The sequence below is a fragment of the Pectinophora gossypiella genome, chromosome 1 (assembly GCF_024362695.1).
Source record: "Pectinophora gossypiella chromosome 1, ilPecGoss1.1, whole genome shotgun sequence".
NCBI lineage: Eukaryota > Metazoa > Arthropoda > Insecta > Lepidoptera > Gelechiidae > Pectinophora > Pectinophora gossypiella.
Genome location: NC_065404.1, coordinates 2,799,506 through 2,815,341, shown reverse-complemented (window position 1 = coordinate 2,815,341; position 15,836 = coordinate 2,799,506). Strand labels below are relative to the sequence as shown.

Genomic DNA, 15,836 nt, shown 5'->3' with positions numbered 1-15,836 from the left:
CATGTCAAGGGCCATTGTTTAAGAAATATACATGCTAATGCCCACTTAATTTAGGATAGGACTGCGCTTGCGCAGTGAAGCGGGTGGCCGGACCACCCGCGTTTCTTATCGATAACATGGCACAGCACTAGTGATATCGAATATGTAGATTGTATCGAGTTTAATTATAATAGGTGGCAACGTCGGCTGTTATCGATGGAGTCAAAATTATGAGATAGAACGACATGGAAGCTTAATGCTGGCGATAGATAAGGTTTATTAGACCCGTACTGGACCGTTTTATTTTTAGTCCCGATTGATAAAGGGTCTGGGCACCCTCAGGCCTGTTGTCTTAAACGTTGTACCGGGTGAGAGCCTTCAGCGCTCCCCATTTGTCCGGCCAAGTAGTTAATGCCATCTGCGGCAATAAGTCACGTCAAAAAAAAAAGAAAGAAAAATTGATAAAGGTCGTGGTATTCCATAGTCACTGCTTACCCCGCTTACCACGCCGGTGGAAAATAAGCGTGAATTTATGTATATTATAAAGGTCGTAATAGTAGTTTTACTACTGGTCGGTCGTTGTTTAATTAGAAATACGCGTACTTTAATTAGTCTTGATCAGATTATTTCGACTACTTTTGGACCTCTACTCATAACCTTCACAGTCTACTTATATTTAATTGTAAATGACAAGCCTACCTTAACCACATCCTTTGATGACCTAGTTAGAATTATTTTAAAAGCTGCAACGGAGGAGTCTGCTCACAGTCACTAGAATCTTTTTTTCTTTTTAATCCTCTCTATATTTTAAGTCACGAAAAATAACTTATACCTACTACAATTTTAATAAAATATAAATTTTAGATGAACAGAACGTTGAAATCGTTGACTTCGGGTTTATCTTTGTAATTAGTCACACCTATCATAGCCTATTCAAAAGTATGTACATAGACCGGGAACAGAAAGGCGATCGATCAAGGAGCTGACAAAATAACTGGCGCTGGACCACGGCCTTCGTAACGCATTATCTAAGATTTCTAGGAGGCATGGTTAGGTGAGCCACGGTGTGGTGTAAGTCATGGGCAAATCGATGTAAAAACAATAAAATCATAACAAATATCAATGCGTAACGTTTAAAAGGTTAGCCTCCGTGGTCCAGTGGTTGAGCGTTGGGCTCACGATCCGGAGGTCCCGGTTCCGAATCCCGGTGGGAACATATCACAAAAAACACTTTGTGATCCCTAGTTTGGTTAGGACATTACAGGCTGATCACCTGATTGACTTAAAAAGTAAGATGCTCCGTGCTTCGGAAGGCACGTTAAGTCGTTGGTCCCGGTTACTACTTATAGATGTAAGTACGTAAGTAGTCGTTACATGAGCCATGTCAGGGGTCTTTGGCGGCTCAATAACAACCTGGACACCAGGGTCGATGAGGTTGGTAATTCACCTCACAACCCACACGATAGAAGTTTAAAAAGTAGTAAACAGCTGTATGTATACACATATATTTATAAGGTCGCCTAATTCCCATTGGAGTAAACAGAGACCACAGAGTTACTCCCGATCCGGAACAACACACACAGGTACACACCGCTGCAGCTGCATCTACAGTCAATTATCAGTAAACGCAATAGCGCGGCCCACGTAAGAGTTTTTAGACACAGAGAAACATAGACCTTGCTTTGCTAGTCGACTTTGGTATGCGGGGATTAATGCCAAATATATGTTTTTTTTGTTAAAAATAATATATTTTCTTCGACAGTTACCGCTGTCCGCTTCGCTACCCTCTCCCACCTACTCCTTAAGTAGCGACATAACGAGCGTGATTTATGCAGGTGCACACCGCAATCACGCGCCATTGTGTTGCGGGCAAGCGGTAAGACACGGGGTGGATAGTGCTCTAAACCAATTTCACTATACTTCTGTGAAGGACGGTTTTGGAAGGCTCTAGAAAGTTTGAAACAGCACATAACGCGATAAATGTTTTCAAACAAGCCCTTCTTGAAATAGTCATAGACTTAACAAGACTGGCTAGAACACAAAAATAACTTTCAATCTATGAAATAAAGATTTAAAGTTATTCGCGTTTTACTGCCTATTTAATTGTTTTTGATTTTTCAATAATTTAATCTTCTTAGTATTTTTCGTAAATAAAACACTGACAATTAAACCAGTTGATTAATGAACGTTCTATCACCTTTACTACGACTAAGCTGTCTCTATCTTTTACCGAAAAAAAACTCTACTCCAATTTTAGTTTAATTCACTACTTACCCCCCGAAGGCGGTTCCTTTTAACACTGACACGTCAGAGGCCACTTTTTGCCATTTTCAATTCGTCCGACGATCAATTAGACAGGGTTTAATGGATTCGGATGTCATCGGGTCGGTGATCGATCACCCAGAATAAGTACATTAAGCAGTAGTTAGAGGATGTAGCCGCCATTGCCGCGGTCTCTGATCGATGGGGCGTACGCGGGAAAACGGCACGGTGGATGCCACGCTTTTTTTCACGCAAAAGGCGAAAATATACACCGAAAATGTGATGGCCAGCCTTCCATCCATCACTCCAGCTAATAATTCGGGACGGATAGTAATGATCGCCCTTATTTTTTTGACTGACACTGACTGGAAAAGTCTTGTGCCGTAAAATAAAAAAGCTCTCTGTTATGTCGGTATATAAATATGTACTAATCGATGGAACGATAGGAATACAAAACACTATAATTTTTATCAATTCTCGTAGGAAATAGGAAGCATAGCACACGATGAATCAATGAAAGAATGAATTGTAGCGCGGTTCATTTCGTGCACTGCGAATAAGTGAAGCAGTCACGGAAATGTCAGTTATTAAAAACCTTAAAAAAGTAAAATAAATAGGCAGAGAAAAGCTTTGCGTGTCGCTAGAGGTTGTAAATAAAAATGCACGTTTGCCCTGGATTTATGTTACTTCAAAATAGGTTTAATCGAAATTCTTTGCGATTTTCCGTGGCAAAGCTTTTCGTTATGTTAAAAATAAGCTGTCAGTTAGTTAATTGCATGTAGTTACATGCGAATCTTTAATTTTCTTAGCAATGAAGTTAAAGTAAAACCAAGAATAGTCCCGTCAATTCGAGCGTTCCGTTTCCGACAACACATGCGGGCGCGTAAATAACTCAATGTAGACGTTAATTACGCCGAGCGATCTTGAATGCGCCTCCGTCGAACGGAACGTAATCACACGAAATTATTTGAATTTGGAACGCTTTTGTGAGTCGGCTGAATAAAACAGTTCGATTGGATTGTTCCATCGTTCTGTAAATTGCGTTCGGAAATTGTATATGGCTTTTTATTAATGCTGCGTTCACAGATTTTAAAAAAATGTTGTTATGTTAATGATATTAATATATAAAAAGCTCGTCGGTTTAAATATGCTAAATTACTCTTTTCACCTTTTTGCAAAGATTAAGCTTTTTAGGATAAAGTTGGAATGAATTTAAAGTAAAAGTAGGATTAACCGGGCTATGTCTATGTAAATGCAATGTGATCTTATCCTTTGTCGTCTGGAGGTTAAATACGCGCTATAAATAAACTAGGTTTAACTTGAGTACCTTGGAACTTTATTTCGTATTTAAATTATCACTTGTTTTAATACATTAAAAAGGTTTTAAATAATAAATTTACTAATATTCTTAGAATAAGGTAGATTTCTGTAAGTACCAGGCATCTCTTCACATCTGACATTAACTTACAACATCCATTGCAAACTTTGCTTGCTAGTTTTTTTAGCGACTGTGGTCATCAAATTTTATTTTTAAAAGCGTACCAATTTTGTACTTTAGTGCAATTTTGTTTTAATCGCATTTATTATTACTGAACAGTAGTGGCGGCGCATTTCATCTGTCAGTAATTTATTGTCCAGACAAGTTGTGACACCGGCCCATTGAGCTGGGTTATTTATGCACCACGCTTTACGGCCGCTACTGAAAATTCATCCACTCAATGCCCGATTAATTATTAAATTAATTTAGGAGAAAACTGCTACTATAACAAACACTTTTATTGGCGCCAATTTATTCAATAATTTTTATTTAGATTCAATAAAGATAATAGATGTTTTTAAACGCTTTGAATGTTTATATAAAACCTGACTCCGAAGCGAAGATCAGCAGTAACTTACCTGTGAACAAAAAAACAAAAAAATAAGTCTCAAATCAAACACGAAATGGGATCGGAGCGAGAACAATCACTGGTATACATTATAACATAAGTACTTAATAGCTCATACGTCTTTTTCCCATGACGCCATAACTTGCCATCAAAAGTTTTAGCTCCTATGATGCGAACCCTTATCTGTCGCGTGCTAATCCTCAGATTATCCCACTTACCTTTGACTTCGATCAATTCTGAAGCCCTGTGTAATGCTATTTACGTTTAATTCCGGCTTTTGACGTCTCAAGTTACTATTAACTTGAACTGGTACGTCGGAAGTTAAGAAATTTAGAAATACGGGTTTGAAATATTACTGAGGGAATGTGATTACACAGGAATGTGATTACACATTATTTAAGATGATTGTAGCAAAGAAAGTCTTATTAGTTAAGACTTGTAATCTGCAATAGCTTTGCCTCTAACTTGAAAGTATGTGACGAAACCCTCCGTATATAGGAGAAGCGAAATGCTTCTTGGGGATAGATGGAATATTGACAACAAAAGGGTGGAATCCTGCACACCGTCTACGAGCAGTTCCCCGAGCATAGATATAGGTAGATGCATGAAGCAGGGATTACATCATGATATTGCTTTGTGCACTTTCTTATTTGCAACCAGTAATATATTCGGCATAGCTGGCTCGACTATTACAGACGGCGATACAGCTCCACCACCTATCACGATGGTCTAACAGTAAGCTCGGTGAGGTGTGGGTACTTAGTTCATTTTTGTACCTCTGACTACCCCAATTCCGATATAGTCGTTAGCTTATGCAATGTATCCGATATGAGATAGGTACTTTAGTGGTACGTGATATCGAGTTCTGAACACGCAAGTGGGAAGGGAAGTGCATTTTCTGACAACTACTTAGGACCCTATACTATAATTAAATTTACGTCCGTGTACAATGATGGTGAATATATACATAATGTTAGTGACATCGTAACGAATACTGAAGAGGACGATTCAGATCATAATTCGGAGTTAATAATCAAATGGAATTTCCTGACGGAAAATTCATGAAAATGTTAGTGTTTTTTAAATTATTTTCAGTTCCATACTTTTGCGACGGAAATTTCCACTCGATATCAACTCGGAATCATGGTCTGAATCATATCTCAAAGTTTTTGTTACAATGTCACTAACACCCTGTATCTAAGCATAAATATTTCTCCTACGTACGTCCCGTGCCCAGTAGGGCACAGGCTACCCTCAATAAACCTGATTGGACTATAACTCTACCACGCTGCTCCAGTGCGAGTTGGTGGAGGTATATAAATATATTTATTTAATCATATTCCAACATAAGAAGTTTGAATTTCTGTGTTAGACTAACTCGCCTAATGAAGGACTACAGGGCCCCATTAAGGTCTGGTCCGAATCCTAGCGATTAGCGGCTCGATGAGCGGGATGGAGATGGCTGGTGAGAAATGATGGCAGGATAATTAATCTGTTGTATGTAGATATTTATTTTTTCTTTGGTTGAATCTCTGGTGTGAAGAAATATATATGATCTTTCTTCTATTTAGACGAATCTCAACATTTAAACAAATATGTATAAACAATCTTAAGCCTGTAGTAGATGCCTAGACTTTTTTTAAATAATGTTACATTACTTAATATCTATACATATATAAACAATAAACATATACTTTTTTAGTGTTGACATTATCAGACATCGACTTTTCGGAGGTGTCGAACATGCTTCATCACGCTACGAGTACTTTGCTGAAAGTTAGTGCACTGGCCACTATCCAAGGCGTTCGAAAAGACACCAGACACTTCGATTCGACGTAACTACTATAGAGAAAATGACCAATATCAACACCTGGATGGAATAATAAGTTTAAATTCACATTCGTTTATTTTCTAAGAAATTATTTAACTTTTCCCGCTTATAGGCCGGCAGTGGGGTACATGACTTAACCCCCACCCTTTCCGTCCCATACTAATGTAACCCCTAACACTTATAAAGATAAATTACCCCCCATGCGTTTGTACGGATTGGGGTTAAAAGGGTTTTTAGTTCACTCATAATTAATTGAGGCCATCGTAGAAATTAGCATGAATGTGTATTTTTTTGTAAAGTTGGCAGCGCCTTTCATCATTAAGAATATTGTGATTGTGATCAATTTCGTGTTCGTTCATAGGATTCACCAATTTAAATAGATTAACGGTCTATTTATAACTATAGTACTTTGTGCTCCCAAAGTTTTGTGTTTAGAAGCACTTTTCAGTGATGAGATGAATCCATTGTGTCCTAAGTTCTGATAAGGTCGAGACCTTTGATAAATGGTTAGCGCTAAGCTTTCACACAGAGACGTGACTAATCACTGTTAGGATTGAGAAAAAGACAACTATCGAATAGTTTAATGGCTTTGAAACCTGGACTGGTTATATTTTTATAACTGCAGTCAATGTAATATATTAAATAGACTAAAATAATTATAATAATAGTTGTGATTTCGTCTAACCATGATAGATCTAACTTAGGTAAAAACTCGCTAGGGTTTCGTTTATTTTATTCACCGGATAATTTATTTAGGAGAGTTTTTATTTTAAACGTTCCGTTGTAAGTGCTATTTAAGTTGGTCTAGAACCAAAGCATATAGTACTCATATTATTATCGCTTGAAGAACGTTAGCATGGAAATGTATGCAAAGCATACTTAGGCTCGTTATTTTATATTTTCAGGTGCGAGGGATCGTTGAAAACTTATTTGTCAGGTTTTGCATAATACCACTGGAGGTAATACATCGTCTAAAAAGAAATTTCTCATAAGAAATTCCATTTCGGCGGCGGAATGGCGGCGCGTTACTGGAAGGGTTCCGTAGTAATAAAGTAATTTATCCACTTCCGATAACAGGCCAATAATCCCTGGTGGGGGAAGGAGGGTGGAGGAGCGCTTTGCGGAGAGATGGTTTATTTATATTTTTAAACTTTTATGGCGTTAAGAGCTGATAGGTTTCGAATGTAGCTATCTTGTGAGTCAGCTAGAGCAACGACGTATTTACCACTTTATGTGGTATAAAAAGAAACTTATGGAGTATTTCACTGAAAAAAAGAAATCCTGTTTGTCTATAAGTAGGTACTTAAGCATAGATATTTACAGTAAGCTGCTCAACTAGCGTTATAATTACAGAATTAAACTAACTTCTGTTTGATAATATTCAAGTTGCTCTCTTCTGTTTTCAATTGAACAAGTACTTATGCTTAAGTTCATCTATTTTCAACAAGACATGTGGGAAATAAATAATGTTTGAAGGTTGCGAAGCGAAGGATTACGGAGCTGCACCTAACGATAAGATGCGCATAGAAGAGCAGCGGAGCCGAGCGAAGCCAAGCGAAGTCACACGAAGCTGGAGCTTCAGCAAATCCCGCAGCCGAAGAACTCCCTACTTAGCGCTCTGGATTATGTGTTGAACTTTTTTCGTTGAACTACTTTCGAGTTGCTATTTCTATTTCGTAGTTCCATGCTGCGATTAATAGATTTTAACTCTTAACTCTTATGGTTTTGTTGTGTCTGTTTAAGCAGTATGTTTCTTGCAAGCTCTGGGAATTCGGCGTACCTATTTACTGTGTGTGTGTGTGTTCTGGTTACGTAATACAAGATACAGTGTAAAGTTAATGTTACGTTTGTTCCAAATCCACCTTCAAATTTTGTCGTAAGCCTTCTAAATGTCTGCAGGAATAGAGTATGGATCCCATAAAAGACTTTCAACGAACGCTCTGGATTGCGTGATCGCTGAAACCTAAATAACTAACCTTCTCGGCCCCATAAAATAGGCTTTTGTATAAAAAAGGTTAGCTCCAATTTCGGCTGTTATCTACGCGTGGTTTTTCGACTATCCCATTTTTTAGCACTCCACACAACCGAGTTTCCATCTATAGCCATTAAGCGGAATCTGGTGTATTACGAGCGATTTTTCAGAATTTTTGCGCACCGTATTCAATTGATAGCCTGCAACTGATTTCCTTTTTTTCGTTTCCCGGTTTTTATTAAATTGCAATGTTATTTTCAGGCTTGGAATATGTTTGGGTGATACTCACAGGTAAAAAAGTGCGGAATTATTGCGGCTTTTTGCGTTTATGACTAGTATTTTAAACAAATAAATTGATAATAGATTTAGACAATCACATTTAAAATGTGGAATAATTACAGTCAACTCGCAGTGGAGCGGTGACTAAAATGCGTTGTTTTATGTTACACTAACGGATAAATACCATCGAATTAGAAAATTCTCTGCGCACAATACCCAGATAAGACGTTGTATAATAATTAATCCGCCAAAAATCTGCGATTCAAATCCCTGCTATAGGGATTAGTTATGGGAATTGTGGACGCAACTACGGCCTTGTTTGCGAATTGCTGATATTATCTTAATAGGATAGCGTGGATTGAGTGTAGCACATAACACCAGGACATAAAGGCTCACATGTCACCAGCAGGTTGGATTAATAGTGTAGCTTTATGCGATTTGGCCGATAGTACCACCATTTGTTATAGGCTGTTTGGTGAGGCGTCTTTCGTTTGTTTTTTATAGCCTGTCTCAGCCTAACTATTATTACGATCGGTCATTTCCATGAAAGTTTCGGCCCATATTTGCTGTATTTAACCACCTGATGAAAAGACATAATGCGACTAACACTTGTAAATCATATGGAATTGAATTTTAAGATGTAAGTAATAAAATTAATTTAGAAGTTTGGTTATTCTTTGTCTTCATTTACAGTCAGAGATCCAAACATGCTCGCGTGTTTGTATATATACAATGACGTGCGGGTACTATAAAATCATCGGTTTTATTTACTATCTAACAGAATATGAAATACCACCCAGCGTCACGAAACTCGGTCAAAACAGTTCCAGACATCGTCTGCTTTATGGCGCGGCAACTAGACCACGTCATACCCGGTTATGATGTTGTGATTTATGTCCATAGTTGGGCCATGCTGGGCAATTTGGGAACATGCACATCCCCACAATAATTCCGGCTTAATTCTTTTAGATTAGCAGACATTAGTTGGCGCGGTATGAGTGGTAGTCCTTTGGCCAATGCTTTTGTCAAATGTTAGTTACGGGTGTTAGGAAAGCGTGTGTATCGCATGTACTTTCAAGCTTATTGATTCTGCTTGCAATGTTCACTACTTAAAACATAAATTCTCAAATTTTCAATATGACTAACCTAACCTGTATCACGAAAAACGCTGTACCTACAACATTTTACCGCTATACATTTTCTGAGGACACTGACCGAATTGTGACTGCGTAAATAATAAAGCCAGCGATATACTGTGGCATAGAGTGAGAAATATGGGTGCTTCAAAGCTAATGCCACTATAACCTGCCTGGAAAACAACATTTCTATGACTAATGTGAGTACTGCTACTCATACAGATGTGTTGTCGCACGCAGTAAATTTTGAAAACTGCTAAACTGCGTTGAATGTAGGTCAAAGTACAATTCGGCTGGTTTTGAATGGCTGGCATGGAATTGAATGGAGCAATGAAAGTTTATTAATCTATATAGCAAGGATTTTATTATTATTAATAAGCCCAATGCAGTAGGTATCGCGTTGTTTGTCAATGATAAAGGCTATGATTAGGTACCTTTATTAGGTGTCCTATGGACTAAATAGTTTATTATTTGTGTTTAATATATTTTTATGACATTTGTGTTTAATACAATTTCCGAGGTTCATCGGAGGAAATAGAGGAGACTGATTGAGTCTATGGCCAGAATGATCAGCATGGACTGATGAATACTTTATGCCATATAACATAAAGTTTTACACAGAAAATAAAATCCACTTATAATTCTTACAAAAAGGATTTATCATGTGCTGTTTCTTCTTACTAACTAGAAGATAACGTAACAAATAGTAGTAAAGGCTAATTTTGAACGTGCTCCAGAAGTGCATCCGTCGGATCTTAATTTAAGTCTACTAACACGTTGTTCTTGCTTGAGTTATGGAATTAAATTAAACCTACGAGAATTTATTGCTAACCTAGCACTTTGCTGGGAGATGCTTGTCTTGGCTGAACATAAATGTATCATCATCATCATCATCAACAGCCTTCATAAATGAACATAAATGTATAGTTATGATGAAATACCTAAAAACATTACATATAAAATACATGTTGGAATAACTTTATTATTTAGAGAAATCATTAGACATAAATTATAAGTTACTGTTACTATTGCCGTTATAGCTTTATTTTCAACCTTTAAACACTTTATGATAGTATTAATTCAATGCACGCCCTTCACATAAGCCTAACCTTTGAAAGTAATGGTCGTCAACCCGAAAACTGCTATGACTTAATCCGTACCTACATAAAAATACCATTATAATCTAAAATTGTCTTTATTCTTTATAAAGTAATTTGACTTTTTTGGGGAAAATGTCGTAAAATTACTCTTTAAATTATTTAACCTAACTTAACCTCAAAATCTCGTTGGGGGCCTGCAGCGTTCTGATACAGCTCATAATGTAATAGACTTAAGGTTTATGGGATGTGTTTGTAGTTAACATGCAAAGTGCATGGTTATAATAGGATAGAGGGTATAAATCTAGCTTGACCGCGTATACACATGTTTTGGTGCACGTGTGCTTGTATGCAGTATGTTACGAGTTCACACGGTTTTATTTATTGTTCGGAATAAAATATGCGTACGCGCAAACTGGGCTGGGCGATAATAGGTTTAATAAGTCGTACGTGATTACCGGTCTTTTATGATAAGCTTCGGGCTCTGGTAAAGAGGCGAATTAGGCAATAATATACTATAAATCGACTTCTTTGAAATTAATAGTATTGTTTGATACATGTTCACTAAAACTCATTCTCAAGATCACTTTCTTATTATTGACCGACTTACTTTAGGTTTCACTCTTTAAGAGTACTCGTACTATCTATTTTTCATGCTAGGTTTCAAAGATATTTCACCTTATATGACTGGAATAATCATTAAATAGCTCAAGTGACCGCAAGCCGCAAACTGTAGGGTACCGCGTAATCAATAGAGTTTGAAGAAATAAAGAAGTACTGACCACTACAGCTCGTGGTCGCTCTTCTGATCGCCTGCGGTCTATGAATTGGTATTTATTTTTAAAGTAGGTAGGGTATTGCAGATGTGACTGTTTTCTTATATTTATTATTCGTTGGTCTTTGCGCTAAGTTCAGTGATAGAGTAAGATACAGTAAGCATGATAAGAGAGATTTGGTGTAAAATGATAGTGACTAAGATTGAGAAGGGAATCTTAAGTTGGTTTGACCACGTAGAGCGGATGAAGGATAACAGGATTACGAAAGCGGTATGTAAGGCGAAGGTTTTAGTAGGTCTGGATGAGGAAAACCTAGAAGGACGTACATTGACCAATTTGGAGGCGTCCTTAGAAGAAGTTAACCACGATCACTAGAAACGATTGATGAATGTGGAGGAAGCATGAGAAGTCTGTCAGGGTCGAAGCGAATGGAATTCCATAGACTCTGCTTACCCCATTGGGAAATAGACACGAGTATATGTACGTTAGGAGCTCGGTGGCGCAGCGGTAAACGCGCTCGGTCTGCGATTGTTGAAGTTAAGCAACTTTCGCAAAGGCCGGTCATAGGATGGATCACCACAAAAAAAAAAAGTTTTCACCTCCGTGCTTCGGAAGGCACGTTAAACCGTTGGTCCCGGCTGCATTAGCAGTCGTTAATAACCACCAATCCGCACTGGGCCCGCGTGGTGGTTTATGGCCCGATCTCCCTATCCATCCATAGGGAAGGCCCGTGCCCCAGCAGTGGGGACGTTAATGGGCTGGTGATGATGATATGTACGTATCATTTGTTATTGCTGAATTTGTCTTTGTATATAATAGTTTGATAATATTTTGGTCTGTGTAAGATGAAATAAATAAATAAATAGACTGTAACCTTCATGTGAAGGCCTACCTGATAAAATGTAAAATTTGATTGCGTGCAATGAAAAGATTGAGTAAAAAATATTACATTGAAAGATTTTCAATCAATGTTTATAAAAACAAACCAATTTTATTCGTTGTCAACATCCTAAACCCTCAACACGTATCTATCAACCGTCCGCGCACCATCAACTATCGAGTAAGTAATCGATTCACAGAACCGAGACGGTGACTTTTCAATTAAGCGACCGACAGAGGCATCGATTAATCAATCAATGATGAGAGCCCTCCGATCTCGTCTGATTCGAATCGATATCTACGCTCTGGTAGACTCGCTGATTAACAGAGAGGTGATTAGGCCTGTCCTTTTGGGTAAGAAGCGTCTTGTCTGTATGCCAATTAGAGGTAGCTGTGACGCATGCCTGTTTGCCCTATTAATTAATTTCAAAATATTACGTAGTAATACATGCTTAGGTACGTAAGATATTTAAAAATATTTAAGAAGAGAACAGCAATATTATTATATTTAATTTTATATAATAATTTAAACGACTTATTATAAACACATTATTAGCACGAAATCAAAAGACTTATTTGTCATCACGGCAACGGAGCCCGCAGAATGTTGGGTTGAAATTTTTCTGATAGTTAAAATATGCATCAAGTTAGTAAACTCAAATAAAAGGTTAAATGAATTAAGATTCATATCAGAAAGTTCAGACGCTAACCATTAGAACTTTAAAGTTAATTTAATATTTTATTCATTTCGAAATGAAATGCAGTTAATATGAAATAGTTTTGCTCCCGTTAGCATTTGCATTTGCATAGTAGAAACGATGCTATAAAATGGCATGACATTAGGAATACAGGATACATTACTACAAGTATATACATCTTTACAGAGTGTCCATATCAGGGTGAATATGGAGAAAAGGGGTTTAAGTTACACACGACGGTACTGTAATACCTAAGTACTTTAAATTAGTTGTCAGAGTTAGTACCTAAATTTGAATTTTAACCAAGCATTTGTATTTCAAATTCGGAACTTAGACCTGGAATGGAACCAATTACCATTAAAAGGAAAGCTACTAAGTATGCGCATCAACTAAGCTACAACTATTGCTAATGTAATGAAATGATACGACTCTACTAACACTTCTCCTTTAGAAATAACTGTAAGTATCTAAACAGGAAACTTTTCACTTTTCAGAGCACTGAAACTACGAAACTTTGTAATTGCACTGAGTTGTATTTAGATGAACCTTGAATACTTATAAGTAATACTGAGAATCGTGTGAGCGCAGTAGATGATTTTTTGTTCGAGATATTGTCTGAAATCAATTATCACAAAAATAACTGAAAATGTAATTAAAATTAATTAAATTTAAGAAACCATTCTTAATTGGTTGTCACTGGGTGAAAAAGCTTACAATTTTCATTTATAACAACGTTTTTGTTAAGGGGGGTGCGAATGTGGTTTTACATTTTCGATACAGAAATTTACTAAACCAAAACTGTTTGTTGGTAACTCATGACTTTTTCTGACGTGATTCATTGTAGATTTGCGACTTGGCATTAACTACTTGGCCACACCAATCACCCGGACTCTTGGTATTGCTTGTCCTTAGGGATCATCGGCTACTCTATGGTAGTGTATGTATGTATGTGTGTTACGCAAGGACAACAGCATAATTGCGGCTGCATACAGTTCGGCGCATCTTGCAGCTCGCGGCTTGTGGCAAGTTCGGCACATTGCGGCAACTTGCGGGTACCACGCGGCTGGTGGCTTGCGGTCACCAGGGCGATTAGATTAGGGCAAGCATAACGAGCCTCCACCCGCAGGAGCTATTTGTCTAGAATCTAGATTTCCTTTACGTTATCTGTCATGCCTTGGAGTTGTGGTTCCGGTAATTTAATGTCGAGCCTGGGTTTTATTCAGCATTCTAATCTTCAAATTCTTGTAACATAGCGTCTTAACTGTGATCTACACCCAAACACAAGAGTCAACCAATAAACCGTGTTATAATAAATTATTCCTGTGTCGATAAATTGCATAGTACATGATTCTAAGTTGATTTCCTCTTCAGTCTTTGCTGTAATGATTTATTTTCTTCCTATATTATCATTTCCCTCGCGTCTGCTTACGCAACCTAAAGATTTGACAGGTCCGGTTAGATGCGATTGCCTGTTGACCTTCCAACCCTAAGGGAAAACTAGCCCGATTATAGGTTAGGTTATAGGTTAGGTCAGGTACATACACGCCAAAATACATTTCGGGTGGGTATACGGGTTTTCTCATCTCATCATCATGATTTCTTTTGCAAATTATAATAAATTAAGATACAAATATGAATTCGAAAACAAATTCAAGGAAATCATTCGTTTAGGCCCGTGCTGGTGTCAATGAGAGTCAAGTGTTCTTTCAAATAGGCTACCATGGCTATTTTTTCTATAAACACTGTAATTTCTTACCTAGTTCGCAATGTAACAGCTCGTGCAAGATCTACTGAACAATCATTTTGTCGTTGAACACACGAACGCTTTTGTCTAATTTATCACACACTGTTGCACCGCTCGGGAATCAATTTGAAGGCAGAAGTGTAGAAAGATAGATTTACGATGAAATGTTGTAAGAAGGGTGTGGATGACAGTCTCATGGGTTGAAACAAGGGAGAGAAACACTCCTTATGTTTATGACAGCGAATAATAAGTACTCTATTTAATGCGCGTCCATTGAATATCAATCAACAACGAGACTGCATTACACATCCACACCTGCTCTTGCAGTGGTGCCTCCATTGTATTTAGTGCTCTACTTACGTTTAAGTATCGAGTTATTTTAGCTAGAATAAATATGAACTTTTTAAGAACGCGAAGCCTAAAAATTTAAAAAATACCCCACAAAAAATGCTTATGATTCGACGATACAGTGTTTCATATCGTCGTACAATTAGCACGTCAGGTCGCGTGCGTTACGAGATCGGATTTAATAAGCCGTCGGCACGACAGTCGAGTAGCACTCGCCCTAAAGAGAAATTTTAATAATGGTTATGAGGGCTCGCAGGTAAACTAGCCGTTTGTTGGTGGTGGCATAGTTTTCAGTGTTGTTCTGAGTTTCTGTGGTCGATGTAAATACATATGTCTTATTTTAGTAGCTGACAATTTCTAGAGTTATGTTAAAACCAATGGAACTAAAAGATAATGAACACGTATACATTTCATATTCCTAACGCATTGTCTACAGTTTTAAGTCGCTTTAACTTTTCAGGTAATAAAGTTTGCTGCGAGTCGGGTGGTGGCTAGTACAACGCGGTTGAGCGTTTTGTATTACGATATTTTTTACTTTTTACTTATTGGTCCCAACTCGACCAACTATGACACACCGCCAGGACGTTGCTGACCAACCACTAATCTAGTAAAAATTTCTTCATACCGACAAATGACTGTCTCACGCAGCTAAAACCGCGGAATTCGTGTTCTAATACATTAGATTGCAGGTGACTTATTACCTCCATTCCTCAACCTGATGACTATACTCCATATGTCTCTCTCAAACACTTCGTCTCTCCGTATCGCTCTCTCCTTCACTGTCTCTCTGGGCGTCACATTGCGACATTCGGACGCCGAAGGCTAATAAATGCAACTTTTATAAGGGTTTTTATCGAGTCGTTGGATTTCTGAGTGCATCGCTGTACTGTTCCCATGGTGCGCCTCCGTTTTGGTAAATTTTAATGCTGATAATATTAAGTTCTACTTA

At 37.7% G+C, this 15,836-nt stretch overlaps 1 protein-coding gene across 1 annotated transcript in view; it reads right to left on the bottom strand.

Moving 5' to 3' along the window:
- LOC126376100 (insulin-like growth factor-binding protein complex acid labile subunit) overlaps window positions 1–15,836 on the bottom strand; it is a 265,800-nt gene that overhangs the window by 49,331 nt on the left and 200,633 nt on the right. The window lies entirely within an intron of this gene.